The 14081-nt window shown below is 48.2% G+C and overlaps 1 protein-coding gene across 2 annotated transcripts in view; it reads right to left on the bottom strand.

Annotated features, from left to right (window-relative positions):
- SCNN1B (sodium channel epithelial 1 subunit beta) overlaps positions 1–14081 on the bottom strand; it is a 449291-nt gene that overhangs the window by 226899 nt on the left and 208311 nt on the right. The gene's annotated exons all lie outside the window — the stretch shown is intronic.

Here is a 14081-nt window from a genome sequence, read left to right as displayed (position 1 = left end):
TTGAAAAACAAATAATGCAGGGTCAGAAATTACCCTGCCGTGATTTGCACCTCACCCTCCATCTGCTTCAAAAGGTGCAATATGGGGGCCGGGGGGGGGGGGGGGCGGGGTGTAATTCGGGATGTGCTTTAAAATGCACAGAAACCCTTCTCTGAGCAAATGCGCCAAAAGGGAAATGTGCATCTCCTCACTTGTGCCAAAAAAGGCTTTGAGAATCTAGCCCAAGAGGTCCAGGTGATATGAAGAAATATGCCCAAAAGGTTCTTGCAATGATTATTCCCACCACATGTCCACTGCCTCAACTGAGGGATGCCCCTTTATCCAAAGGAGCATGGCCATATCCTATTGAGAATGATTCCCAAGACTCCAACTGGATGGGTCCTCAACAACAACCAATCAAAAGAAAGGAACAATTAAACAAGTTGCAACACACAACTAATGAACTTTCTCCTCCGAAAACTGGCTGCAACTAGATATATTGCTTAACACACATGCACCGCCTCTGAGCACTCCTCTCCCCTGCCCTCAGTTGAACCACTGGCTCCACTTGTGCATGCAAAACAACTTCCCTGCCTGGCTTTATACTCCAGAAGGCTTTCCCCAGAGCAGGACCCGACGTTCACCTCAACAACGTGACCAAATAAACCCTCATCCACTCCACTATCACATGACAAAGAAAAACTTTCAAAACCTACCACCAACAAAAAGTGCATAGGGAGGCACTTGCTCTAAGCATCGACCACCTCTGCATACACTCCTCCACCCAACAGCGGCAACATCACTAGTGACCTGATTTCAGGAAAGGACTATAAACCTGGCTCTTTCCACCAGTGGCAAAGGCACTTGTCAGATGATAGCATCTCACCAATCACGCCACTCGATACCGCCCAAAAGCATTCCCGGCGAACAAATCACGATATACCTCTAACGTGCCACATCTCGAAGAATACTTTACACTTCACAACTACTAATTAATCGAGGCGGGGAAGCTACCGAATACATGGGCAGAGCCAGATGATTCGAGCCAGGGGGATTGTCCTGGTTCTAAGCGGTGCCTAATTTGAAAAGAAATACGTGCCAGGGCCCAACACTTTTCCAGCACGCCTAGGACACTGCGGGCGGGCAGTTTTCCACCACTGTTGCCACCACCCAAAGCTGCTCCTGACAGTGTTGACATATTTGTGGTAAGACTGCATCTAGCATTTGCTCATTGGGGTTAATGGATGCACCGACTATCAACACTTCGTAATCAAGCTTAGTCAGACAGTAAGTGTTGTGGCTCAAAAATAAGTACCAGGACTGAGCCCTGGCAAACACCACCACAAATTAAGCACTGATTCTAAGAGTCAACCCCAAACTGAGGCAGCAAAGAACTCCTACATGTCATCCTAGATCCCCACTGCTTAGCACATATCTGGTGTCCTGCCTCGTCATTCCCCACAGTACAAGAGTCATACCTTGCATCCTTCCTCCCCACACGCCCCTCGCACCACGAGACCCTGAACTGGCATCCTGCCAGTGGTATTGGATGTCAAGAGCTGGTAGCGGCATTGACACTTTGGGCCAGTACCTGCATGGACACAGGGACGACTGCAGCATGGATGCTGGGTGTGAAGCGGTTGCATGAAGCGTTGCCACAGCACAGGGTGGGGTAGTTTGGTGGATAGGCAAGGAGAGATGGAGGGTGGCTTCTGCACCAACATCCACCATTTTGAATGAATGTGGGGCAGGTCAGGCATCTCGACGTGGTTCCTCTAGCTCTGAAGATTCTTATGGGTCTGCAGCTCGCCCCCAGTACCATAAATGGGAAATTAACAGCCTTAAAGATTTGATGGAAATGGGGCAGAGGTTTCCACCATCAGTCCCTTAAAGGGTGATCAACAGACTTCCTGACCGGTCCCTCCCTGCCAGCCAATTTAGGGAAGGGAGTCAGGCAGATCCAGTCCTCCCAAGAACGCCCATGCACGATGTGCGTTTTAAGTAAGAGTCGGAAGGCAGTGTTCGTCAATGGTCCTCATTACGAGGCCGGCGGTAGCCGTGCCGGTAAAACCGGGAGGATGACGCCGGACTCATAAATGTATCCAGTGCCTGGCTACACGGAAACACCGGGGATTATGAACCGGTGTCCCTGGAAGTCAGGCGCTGGAAAAATGCTGATCCCATTCCCATTTGAGTCCTGTAGAACTCAAATGGGAATGGGGATGATGGAAGCACCGGCACCGTTAATAACGGTGACGGTGCTTCCCAGAAAGTCTGCCCCCGGGTGCCGTGCTGCCCGCCAGGTAAGACCTGGTGGGTGGGACAGCACCCGGCCGCCCGCCTGCCAACTCAGAGTGTACCGGTCTGGTAACAACGGTGTCAGTAGGCTTACCAGCACCGTCGTTACCGGACCGGCATGGTCATAATGAGGCCCAATGGCTCAAAGCTGGATCCGATCTTGTGTCAGCCACTTGGCTTCCCACCTCTGCTGTCTGACTTTCACACCACTACAGGTCATTTAGTGCCTCCATTCTTTTCATCTCTGCTAATACTTGGTCATTCAGCCATTATTATAAATTCTATAGTTACATGCAATACCATTTTTCTGTTTATTGTAAATGACTGAAAAGCCACATGCTCCGCTCGATTTCCATAAACCTTGCAAAACAGAACCTACAACTGTAAAGAGTTGCTCCTTTGACCAATCCATCAACGTACACTACCTCTTTCCACCCAGCGCCTTGCCCCATAGAATATGGCTGAGTCCCACCAAAAATTCGGTGCAGCCATCACATAGTAATTGGCAGCTTCCTCCTTAATCCTAAACTCACTCCACCTCACCTTATTCTTTGCTGTTGCACTATTCGCGGATACCATTAACTGTATTGCTGCATAAAAGATTTTACCCGCTTGAAGGCAATGTTTCTCCAATGCTTCACTTCTGTTCAGACTACAGTCTGCCCATGGGCCATTGAAACCACAGCACTTTGAAGCCATAATTCATGGAAGCAGGCGCTATACAAATACATAACATAAAATACCAATGGCAATAACACGCTATACAAATATCAAGTATCATAACATAACGTTACAAATAGATAGGATTCTGCACCCTCACTGTGGCGTTAAGTGACATCATTGAACTTGAACACTAATACACAATACACTCTGTTACTCAATATCACTGCCCTCGACTTTCGGGTGCACAGGATGGTTGTGTGCATTGCCGTCTGTGGGGAAGCACAGAACAAAATTATCAGAGCAGTGCATTGTGGATAAAAGATCTCGGTTATCCACCAATTTCTTTTATAGTGCCACTCGCCCAAAGGCTAGGGTGACCGGACTGTCCCGGATTTGCAGGGTTGGCCGGCTAAGGTAATTAAAATTGTAATTTATTTTCACAACACTTTCTGAACTTTGAAGATGGAGAATTGGCTCGAACCCCCAAACTTTCAGGTTCAAGTCACAGCACAAACTGACTGTGCCACAGAGACTGGCTTGGAAATGAGTGCACGGCAAGCCATGTCATACCAGTTATAGCAAACGCTTGTTTTAAAATTAACATGCCAAGAATCACAGACAAAACTGCAGAAATGAGATCATATACAGTTTATAGAAAGGAGAAGCGCTAGAAATATGATTGGGTGGCGGTTGTGGAGACGTGTTGAGGGATGGGTGGTAATTGGTGGGCTGCGATGGGGTAGTCCCTCTTTTATGTTGTTGGTCGCCCCGGTTTTTCGTTTTGGAAATCTGGTCACCCTACCAAAGGCCTCGGGGCACTCACGTGACCAACAACAGAAAGCACAAGGAAGGATGCAGCTGCAAAGTAATCATTAACAGGCAGTTTAACCTATACTCCTATCAAAGAGAAAGTTTCTTGAATTGAGCAGTCGAAACACATCCCTTAAGATCAGAAAGAAGAGTTCCAAAGATTAGGTGCCCAAGCGTCAAAGCTTGTGCCACCAACCCTCCTTAGAAGACCCCGGGGTTGATAAAGTAGGATGTTTTTGTTGGAACACAAAGTCTGCCTAAAGGGAACCTTCTTGACCCGTCACTTGTCCACAATGAGCCGTAATTCTCGATGTAAACTGTTTGTGAATGTTTGACTTTGAAGAAGTAAAATAGTACCATGGTGTTTATACCTAGCATGGCAGGTTCCCATACCACACGATGGACTAACAGGAGAATATTTAAGAAGAAATCGTTATAGAAATATATTGTGCAAAAGAAGCATGATTGCAGGCTTATTTTCTGCATGATAATATAAAGTCTACGAGTACCAGAATTCTGGTTGATGTGAGCCTGAATGACACCAGAGGTGTATTACAGTGTTTGATTTCAATACTATATTGTGAAATCAGGTCATATTTAAACACAGATTTGCCGATTGTTGTTCATGATGAGAATATTAAAAATTCTACAAAAAAAACTGCTTTGTGGCAAACCACCAGATCTGGAAATAAGCTTGCCAAGAGCCTGTAATATTTGGCTTTTTCTCTCCTGCTCAAGGCCCCAATTCACCCAAATGACCTTTACGAAAAGAAATAGCAGACAATAGGCCAAAGAATGCCAGCAGAGTGTCAAGAGTTCAAACTTGGCAACGAAGGCATCAGCAAACTGTACAGCGAGATAACCCGATATGCACCGGTTCATGGAGGTGCTGGATGGCAAAGCCGAGATATGAGCCTCGACACTTTGGTTCCACGGTCTCCGATTTGGCAACGTGACCACCTCTCACGACTAGTGCAGTGTGCACTTGCTTGGGGTTCTCCTTCGTGCTGGACCCCGCTGCTCCTTTTTTTTTACATCTCCACCGCAGCAATGCTACATTCGTTTTTAAGATATGACCCCATTACTGCGCTGCATCAAACACTGAAGTTGAAAATGACGCATTTTATACTGTGCATTTTCTATTCGATTCTATGGGCTGGGGGTGGGGGGCTTATGGTAATAATAAATGATGCGAGGGGATTACGGGGGGTGGGGGATCTCCTACCGCATAGAAAATGTGCAGGGGGAAATAAACTAGACATTTTGACTTCAGTATTTTATTCCACCTTATTCACAGATTCATTTTTTTAACTAGTGCTTTCTGGTGCAAAGGTGCTACCTATTACCACAATGTACATACTCAAATATTTCAACCTAAGAGAGAGGAAAGGCTGAATCGGCATTAAAAGGTGTTGGGATGGTGGTATTGCACGTGCAACACGTGCTTAGCATACGGAGCTACCGTCTTAACCATTAGCTGTTAACTTAAGTTATTGCACTTGGTCAATATATTCCCCCTGCCCCCCCCCCCCAAAAAGGCAAAAAAGCTACACAAGTTATGCTACAGTGAATGCAGACATGGTATGTGTACATACAGTTCACACAGAAAACATTACAGGATTAATTGATGAGATCTGAACTTAACTCTCAATAACAAGCAGCAACGTTCTCAGAGCCCCAGTTGCACACAGTACAATATCAGGATGCATTAGTTATGTTTTGTAGTTGCATCCGGCAGCCAGTTGGGGGCCACTCCCAGGAATGGGGCTGGGACACCTTTGACCCTTTAACCCATTACATGAAGCTGTCTGTGCTGGTGAGGGATCGCCATTCGTTGTAAAGCACAGCAACACGCTGTCGGACCATCTCATGGTATGCAACATATGGCAAAGCACTCCTCGCCGCCATTTTGAGCAAGGCAAACTATAGAGCCATTATTCGGCTGCAGTGCTTATGTGGAGTCACCTGCTTTCGGTTATAACAGAACCACTCAGAAGGAAGCAAAGCCGTTGCTATTTTTTTTTTTTTTAATTTTAAAATTTGTTTTTGGTGTAACACACCTTTACAAATGACTTCAGTAGAATAGAATACAATACAAAATTACATTAAAATACATTTTAGACACTTCTCGATTCATCATTCAAAGCCATTGCTATGAAGAGACACGGCTGTGTTATGGTTGTGACAAATCAACTTCCGGGGCATCAGAGGTCCAGGGATGAATATCGGTTTCTAAACCATCAATCAGCCCCACACCTCTAGTACACCAGAAGGGATCCGAAAAGAAGTCAATTATAAACCTCCTCGTCCAATTTTCGGTAACGTGAGCTGGACAGCAGGCCTATCTCTGCAAGGTCGTGGATCGTTGGTTAGTTGCATCAGAGCAAAAATACAATTATCCAATGATAAAAGGGACTGTCCAGTCAAGGTTGTATACAATTATCTACTTCATTATTACTACAAAGGACAGGTCTAGCACACTACAAAACCCACACTGTAAAGGAACACAAAGGACATACAGTTTCACGAAGGAAATGGAAGCACCCTGGATACTGACAGGACGGTAGTTGGTAAAGTAATCTGTCTTACTGTTCAAGATTATTTGGTTTCAGCACCATGGGGCAAATGGTCACAACTGTCCCTAGTTTAGCCTGCAAACTAAATTTCAAGGAACCTGGGATTGGTAAGCCTAGGTCTCCTGGGGGCAACCAGACGTGGTCTCCCTCTCACTGTGCTTAGAGAGGCATCAGCTTCACCTCACTGATGATCCCCAACAAGGGTGAAACACGTGTATGGGGTTGCTGGTGGTACTCTCGTTCAGGTTGGAATTGCCATTGCATTTCGGTGCTGGACTGCCCCTGGGCAGGACAAAGACTGATATGCAAATGGCTATTTCCCATCTGTGAAAGGCACAGTGAGTAAAAGCAGTGGCTGCGAACTCTCAAGTGGTTAATAACCACTGAACAGGTTATCAGGCCTTGTTCTGTCGAGAGAGGGGCGCCCGCTACCTTTGCAAACAGAACCACAATGTACCTGGTGCGCAAGAAGTTCTTGATGCTCGATAGCATCAAGGCGGTTCCACTGTGCTTGGCAGCTTCTAAGGCAAGTTCGAGGCGGGAGACAGCTGCGGTATCAGGTCGGCAGACAGTTCAGCAAGCAAGACTGGATAGATGGACAGCTGCAGGCTGGCCTACACGGCGGCTCACGGTCAAGAATCGTTTTCTCTGTGTTGGTTGGTGGATCTGGAACGCTGGTCGAGGCATCTCGGATGGCTCTGGCGACTGACTTGACACCAGTCAGAGGTGCAGCCGGTTGCAGTTCAAGGTCTCAACTGTCTTGAAAATGTCCTTAAAAGATTGATGCTGGTTGATGCTTGGGAGGCACTCCTAGCTTCTTTGCAGGGCGTGTGTCGTCCTTTGAAGGTGGATGGTGCAAAGATTAGGAGAGAGTGTTTGCAGGCAACGGCCCTGTCCTTGGTTCAGATACTCTCCGGCGATTCCCACCTAAAAAGCTTGCTGGCAGAACCTAGCAGGGCACGTTGTGTGTTGGCTGGGTACTCGTTCTGGAGCTGTTGTACGGGTCCTCAGAGTCCGTCCTCTCCCTCTGTTTCCTAGGAGATGGTTAGGGAGGGATCTTGCTTCCCTCTTGGAACTCCTGGTCTTCCTTCACTGGTGGAAGATGCAAGGTAGACTGTACCTTCAGCCCAGGTCCAAGTGAATCCTTCTTACGCCTTCGAAGTCGTCAGATGATCGGCTAAGTGAGCGGTTCAGCCCTCTTTTACAGCCAAATGGGCCCCAGTGATCGGAGCAGGCTAAGCCTACCTTAATGAACCAATCCTGGGTCATGATCAACAATCTTCTGTTATGCATGAGGTCAGGACCAGAGTGCTCTGCAACAGGAAAGGTAAGGGGTGACAACATATACCCAAGCCCCACCCATCTTCCTCTCTGTTGTAGATCAAAGTGTCTCTCTGGTTAACTGAGCCCTCTGTGACTCTTGATCAAAGCGCAGGTCTCCCTTGAAGTTTGTGACAAGAGCAGACTTCCTGTCTCCCTAAAATAACATACTTCTTCCCTCTCACCAGGGTCCGCTCTGCAGGGGTTTGCCTACGGTAAATAGTGGACAGAGACATGCATTTCACTGCCTTTCAAACAGAGGGGTGGGAACTAGCTACAAGTTGACACATTGCATACCAAAGAGGTGTTAGCCCGGCCTTCCTGTTGTCTTTTCAGCAACCAAGCCCCTTCAACGGGCTTGCCTCAATGATCTCATTTGTATGCACTGCCACCAGCCGAAGTAAACAATAGGAAAGCAGATCAATGGATCCTTTGATATTTTAATTAGGCTGCTCATGGCCGGAGGAAGGTGTGCCTTCCTCCTTCTTGAGATGCTTTGATGTACCCCTGGCGGTCACACTCTATCTGAACATGACAGGGGAGGATGGAACCTGTAGGCTGTATCCTCCCGGAGTACACATGAGTATGCGTTTGTGCGGTGAGCAGAGAAAACTGTGTGCCGAATGGCCCCACACATTCTCGGAGGTTGATCTCCCATCATTCATTTTCATGATCAAAACAGCCCAGGCGAGCGCACACTCCCTGTGCGGGATGGTTGAATTCCTCACAATGTAGTCATACCTCCCACGCGTTTTTGGTGGGCGTCACCTGCCATGTAATTAGGTCAATTCCCTGCCAAACCCATTACACGCCCATACACTTTAATGGGCTCTTATCCGCCAAAAGTTAAATCTGTTGTTTTCACCTCCCGTGGGGACACAGAAGGTGCACTGAGACAGTCATAGCTGTCAGAGCACCACACACGGTTTTATCTGTTCGGCTGAGGGCAGTCGTTTATAAGTGCTCCCATATGCATGTGGTGGATGGTGCACACATTGGTCTTGTGAGTGCTCAGTCACAGCATGACATAGCCATGTTTCTCACCAGCACCAAAACTAAACTGTTGATTTGTCTTACTGTTGTATTCTTTGTTTACTGTGCACGCAAACCTACTCCCTTCTGGCCGTCAGGTAACAGAACGGGATTGGCGCTCGGAAGAGGAATAGCCAGGTATGCACGCGGCATGGGGATGAGAGAGCAGGGGTGTGAGATAAAATAATGCCCATGAAAGGTAGACCAGTATTTGTGTTCCAGAAAATAACTGTGCAGATAACGCATACGTTTAGGATGTAAGGTGGGAGTATATCTTTTAGATGATGATGGTGCATAGTGGGTAGCAACGTCTGGGAGCGGCTGATTCTTCTCAGTATTTCATTGCAATGGGACAGGCTTACAGTATTTCTGCGCTTTCCATGAGGTCATGGTAAGAGAAGATGAAAACAAGCCTCTGCCATTGCAATGTTGTAACAAAGAGGGTCTTTCCTCACTGCTTCCATCTTTACAGGATGTGGACACTCAGTGAAAGAAGAGCACCTCCTGTCTTTCGTGCCTCACCCAGTTCTGTTGCTGTTGGGGGTGGGGAAGTGGGGGGAGTCCTGAAGAACTGGAAAGCTGATCTCTTGTATTGCTGCACTCATCTAACCCTGCTCATGCAATTAGTAGGAGCGAGAACATGGGGCGGGCAAGGCCGGTGAGACGAATCAACTTGAATATTGGTTTCTAAACCATTAACCAGCCCCACACCTCTAGTACACCAGAATAGATCCAAACAGATTGAAAAAAGCCCAGGCGAGCGCACACTCCCCGTGCGGATGGTGGAATTCCTCACAGGACCCCCAGCCTCAACATGTGAACCACCACCCTACTGAGGATCTGGTTCGTCAACAAGGCAAAAGTACCGGCTGAGGCCATCTGCATTTCTGTGCTGGGAGCCTGGTTGTGCTTGATGTCCATATCTAAATCCTGTAGGGATATGGCACAACACAAAAGCTTAGGGTTCTTCCCATGCATGGCCAGTACCCATTGCAGAGGCCGGTGGTCTGTCTGGATTGTAAAGTGATACCCAAAGATGTAGAGTTTCGGCTTCTTTATGGCCCACACAACCGCAAACACATCTTTTTCTACGACAGTCCAGTTCCTTTACCTTTTTGTCAACCGCCTGCTAAGGTAGGCGACGGGTTGCTCCACCCTTCAGAGTTCAGCTGTGCTAACACTGCTCCAATCCCAAAATCACAGGTGTATGCTGTCTGGATAATGAACTCCTGACCATAGTCTGGCACGTTTAGAACTGGGCCCTGCAAAATCCATCCTTTAAATCCTAAAAGGAGGTTCGACAGGCAGGGGTCCAAGTTACCTTCTTCAGCACCTTCTTGGAAGTTACACCATTCAGGGGTATGGCAATGGTCCCATACACTCTGATGAACGACCGGTAGTACCCGTTGAGACATAGAAAGGCTCTCACATGCTTCTGTGTGGCGGGGATGTCCCAATCCTTCACAGCCTCTACCTTTGCTTAGAGGGGTCGTTTCTTACCTCCACCGACAAGGTGGCCTAGGTAAGTGATGGTACTGTGCACTATCTGGTACTATGTGCCTGTATAGTCGGACCTGCATTCTTCAGCACCTTAAGCAATGTTTCAGGTGGAATAAGTGTTGCTCCCAGGTGTGGCTGAAAACAGCAATGTCTTCTACAAGGCGACACTGAAGTTTTCCAGACCAGACAAAACGTGGTTACCCTTCCGTGGCAGGGGCATTCTTCAATCCAAAGGGCATCACAGTGAACTGACAATGTTCTTCCGGGGTTGAGAATGCTGACCTCTCGCTCGCTCCTTCTGTGTAGCCGACCTGCTAATACCCTGCTGGGAGGTCAAAGGTATTCACGTACTTGGCAGCGCCAATCTCGTCAATGAGCTCATCTGCCCGAGGAATGGGGTGACCATCTGTCTTCGTGACAGATGGGAGCCCCCTGTAGTCCACACAAAAGTGAACTTCAGTCTTCCCACCACTGGTCTTTTTAGGGACCAATACCAAAGGGCTAGCCCAGGGGCTGTGGGATGGCTCCATCACTCCAAAGGACAGCATCTTGGAAACGTCCTCCTTCTTGGTGTCCTTGACCTTATCGGACATACAGTGAATCCTACTTTTCACCGGCTTACTGCCTCCAGTGTCCACATCATGGGCGCACCAATCGGGATGACCTGGAGTCAGAGAAAATAGACCGGCAAACTGCCCCAGTAAAAAGTGACAGTCTGTCAATTGCTGTTCTGACAGGTCTGTTGCAAGGTTGACACCTTCAACTGACCCATCTGTGGCTTCAGTGTGCAAGAGGTCAGGAAGGGGATCAGTCTCCCCCTTAGTCTCTCCATCAGTCACTAATGCCATGGCCAAGTCATCCCGGCTAAAATGGAGTTTTAGCCGGTTTGCATGAAAGACCCTGCACATCTGTTTAGGCCTTACACGTTTATGAGATAATTCACATCACTGAGCTTTTCCAGCACACAGTAAGACCCAGTCCACTGCTCCTGAAGGGCACTGGGTTTGAGAGGCTCCATAATCCACACCCACTGGCCTGGAGAATAGACTGTCACTGTGGCCTTCTGGTCGTGCCAGTGCTTCATGGGCTCCTGACTGGCCTTTAGGTTCTTGGTTGACTGTTCCATGTACTTTTCCATTCTAGACCTTAGACCGAGTACGCAGTCCAACACATCTTGTTTAGGGGATGAGGATTTGCTTTCCCATCCCTCTTTCACTAGACTGAGGGGACCTCAAACAGGGTGTCCAAACCGAAGATCAAAGGGGCTAAATCACACTCCGTTCTGTGGCACCTCCCTGTAGGCGAACAGAAGGCATGGCAAGAGAATATCCCATGTCCTCCTCAGTTGCTCTTCCAAGCCACCCATCATGCCTTTCAGGGTCTTGTTGAACAGCTCAACAAGCCCATTTGTTTGTGGATGGAAGGATGGAAAGAACCTATGTGTGACTCCACACTCTTCCCACATGACCTTCAAATACACTGATATGAAGTCTGACCCTCTGTCAGAAACGGCTTGCCTGGGGAATCCAACACAGACAAATATCCCAATCAGAGCCTTGAAACCATGGGGGCTTTGATGCTCCTCAGAGGGACAGCCTCAGGGTATCTTGTGGCATGGTCCACCACCACCAAGAAATATCTGTTCCCTGAGCTGGCCTGAGGATCCTAATAACCCACAATATCCATGCCTATTCTCTCGAAAGGCTGCCCAACCATGGGTAGTGGAATTAAGGGGGCCTTTGTGGCATCACCTGACTTGCCAGAAGCTTGACAAGTCGGGCAGGACCGGACAAATTCCTTAACCTTTACGTCACATTGCGGCCAGTAAAAGTGCGCAACCAGTCTGATGTCGTAGTCACTCCCAAGAGACCATCTAAAGGAATTTGGTGAATCAAATCCAAAAAGGAACTTTCTGTGGAATTGAGGAATCGCAGTCTTTTGGCTCAATGTACAGGAGTTCATCCTCCCAGTACACATTGAACAGTCCAGGTGTCTCGTTCTTAGCCTGCTCCTCCACCTACTTCCACAGACCCGCCAGAGTGGGACACTCTTTCTGTGCTGTTAAGAAGTCAATCTGACCTGAGCCCCCAGCTGATGTGAACTCATCCAGCTTGGCCCGGCCCTTCAGATATGCACCCACTTGGGCCTCCACCTTGGATTCCTGCTCTTTTCCAGGCAACCAAAGTCACAGAGTCCCCTGCTACCAAAATAGGGTCCTCAGTGGCTACTAGCCCCTTTCCCGCAGGAGTAGGCGACTCGGTAGTCTGTGGAACTGGACTAGGGGCTACTGGTCAGGCTGGTACTTCCAACAATCCCTCTGGAAGCACTCCAGGCCCCAAGGCTCTCAGAATGTTAAAATCTGGCCCTCGATCGGGTAGCCGCAGCAACTATTTCAGGATCAGGATGATCATTACTCAGACATGGGACAGGGATGGAATCTTTCACTGCTACACATCGCTGGGTCGTTTCACCTCACCAGCTGAACTCTGCTATCACCATGGGGCACTTACTCTTTCCACCAAGCCCACTGATGCACAAATCAGGCCCATCAATATACTGGCCTGGCTGTACTCACTACCGGGTGATAGCAGTGATGCTAGCCGCAGTGTGTCGGACCGCAGGAGTTTGTATCCACTTATATGCACATGTTCGAAATAGAGTGGAGTATTATTGGGAACTGGGATCTCTTCTGGAGACCACAGACCCTTCCCACTCAGTCTAATCAATTCATATTCGGCCACTCCCTGGCCTAGTGGAAAGTCCTCATCTAAGAGGCCGACACTAATGATGGCCTCTTCTGCAAGTCCAGCATTCACTATGACTGCCTTGGGTAAGCACCTTGCAAGCAGGATCCCCTTTCCTATGCCCCAGCTCCTTACACACAAAACAACATTTGCGTGGGGAGAAAGCAGGTATTCTAGTGTTCGTGGTGCCTGTGCTCTTCTGTTCATTGTGCATGGCTGAACTAGAGTTTTGGGATTTCCCTTCATTCTTTTGGGGTCCTGACTTCGAATAGGATTGGGTTGGACCTTTGTCCTTCCCATCCTAGTTTACTTTTTTGTCTGCCGATTTCTCTTCCGGTTTGGGACTGGAGTACTCGCAAACCTGTTGGCAGCCTTTGAAAGCTCCCTAGGGTGTGTAATAGTCTTGTGCATTAGATGCTGGTGTAGGTCAACCTCACAATTTTTCAAAACATGCTCACACGCAATCAAATTGTACATTCCTTTAAATGTGTCATCTTTGTTACCAGTGACACACCCGCTCAGATATTTCAACGACAAGTGTGTGAACGCTTCAAATGTCTTCCCACTTTTCTTTCAGAGCTCTCTGAACACTCTTTAGATACTGTTCTGGGGTTTTACAGAACTTCCTAAGGAGGGCTGCCTTCATGCTCTCAGAAACGTGCCTTTCCTCAGGAGTTAACTGAAGAATTGCATCAGTCCCTGGTGTTGGTAAGTGACTCCTCAGACCTGCACCGCACAGTACCTCATCTACCTTCTGGAAAGCCAGCTCGAGCGCTTTAAACCATTCAAAAATATCCTTACCCACTTCATAAGCCTGCACCAAGGCTTTGGGGATGTGCCGCCAGGGCTTATCCCGGGCATTTTGGTTTGAGCCACTACTGCTACTTTCACTAGAGGTGCATCTGTTGGCCTCCTTCTGCTCTTCAAGCGCCAGCCTGCGCAGCTCTATGGTGACCTTGTCCCGCTGTTTGTTCTTCTAGCTCTAGTCTCCTCTCCTCGAGCAGGAGCTTTCTAGACGGTATTACTGGGCCACTTAGAGACTGGGCTGAGGCATGGGACCAGCGGGATGCTGCACTAGCCCCTGTACTCACTGACACGCTAGAGTGTTGAGAAACCACACTTGCCCTCCCGGCGGGATGATTGGCAAGAAACACTGCTC

Source organism: Ambystoma mexicanum, chromosome 2q, assembly GCF_040938575.1.
Source record: "Ambystoma mexicanum isolate Mex_15411 chromosome 2q, UKY_AmexF1_1, whole genome shotgun sequence".
Classification (NCBI taxonomy): Eukaryota; Metazoa; Chordata; class Amphibia; order Caudata; family Ambystomatidae; genus Ambystoma; species Ambystoma mexicanum.
The sequence above is the reverse complement of the archived record's forward strand: the minus strand, read 5'-3'. Positions and strand labels throughout refer to the sequence as shown.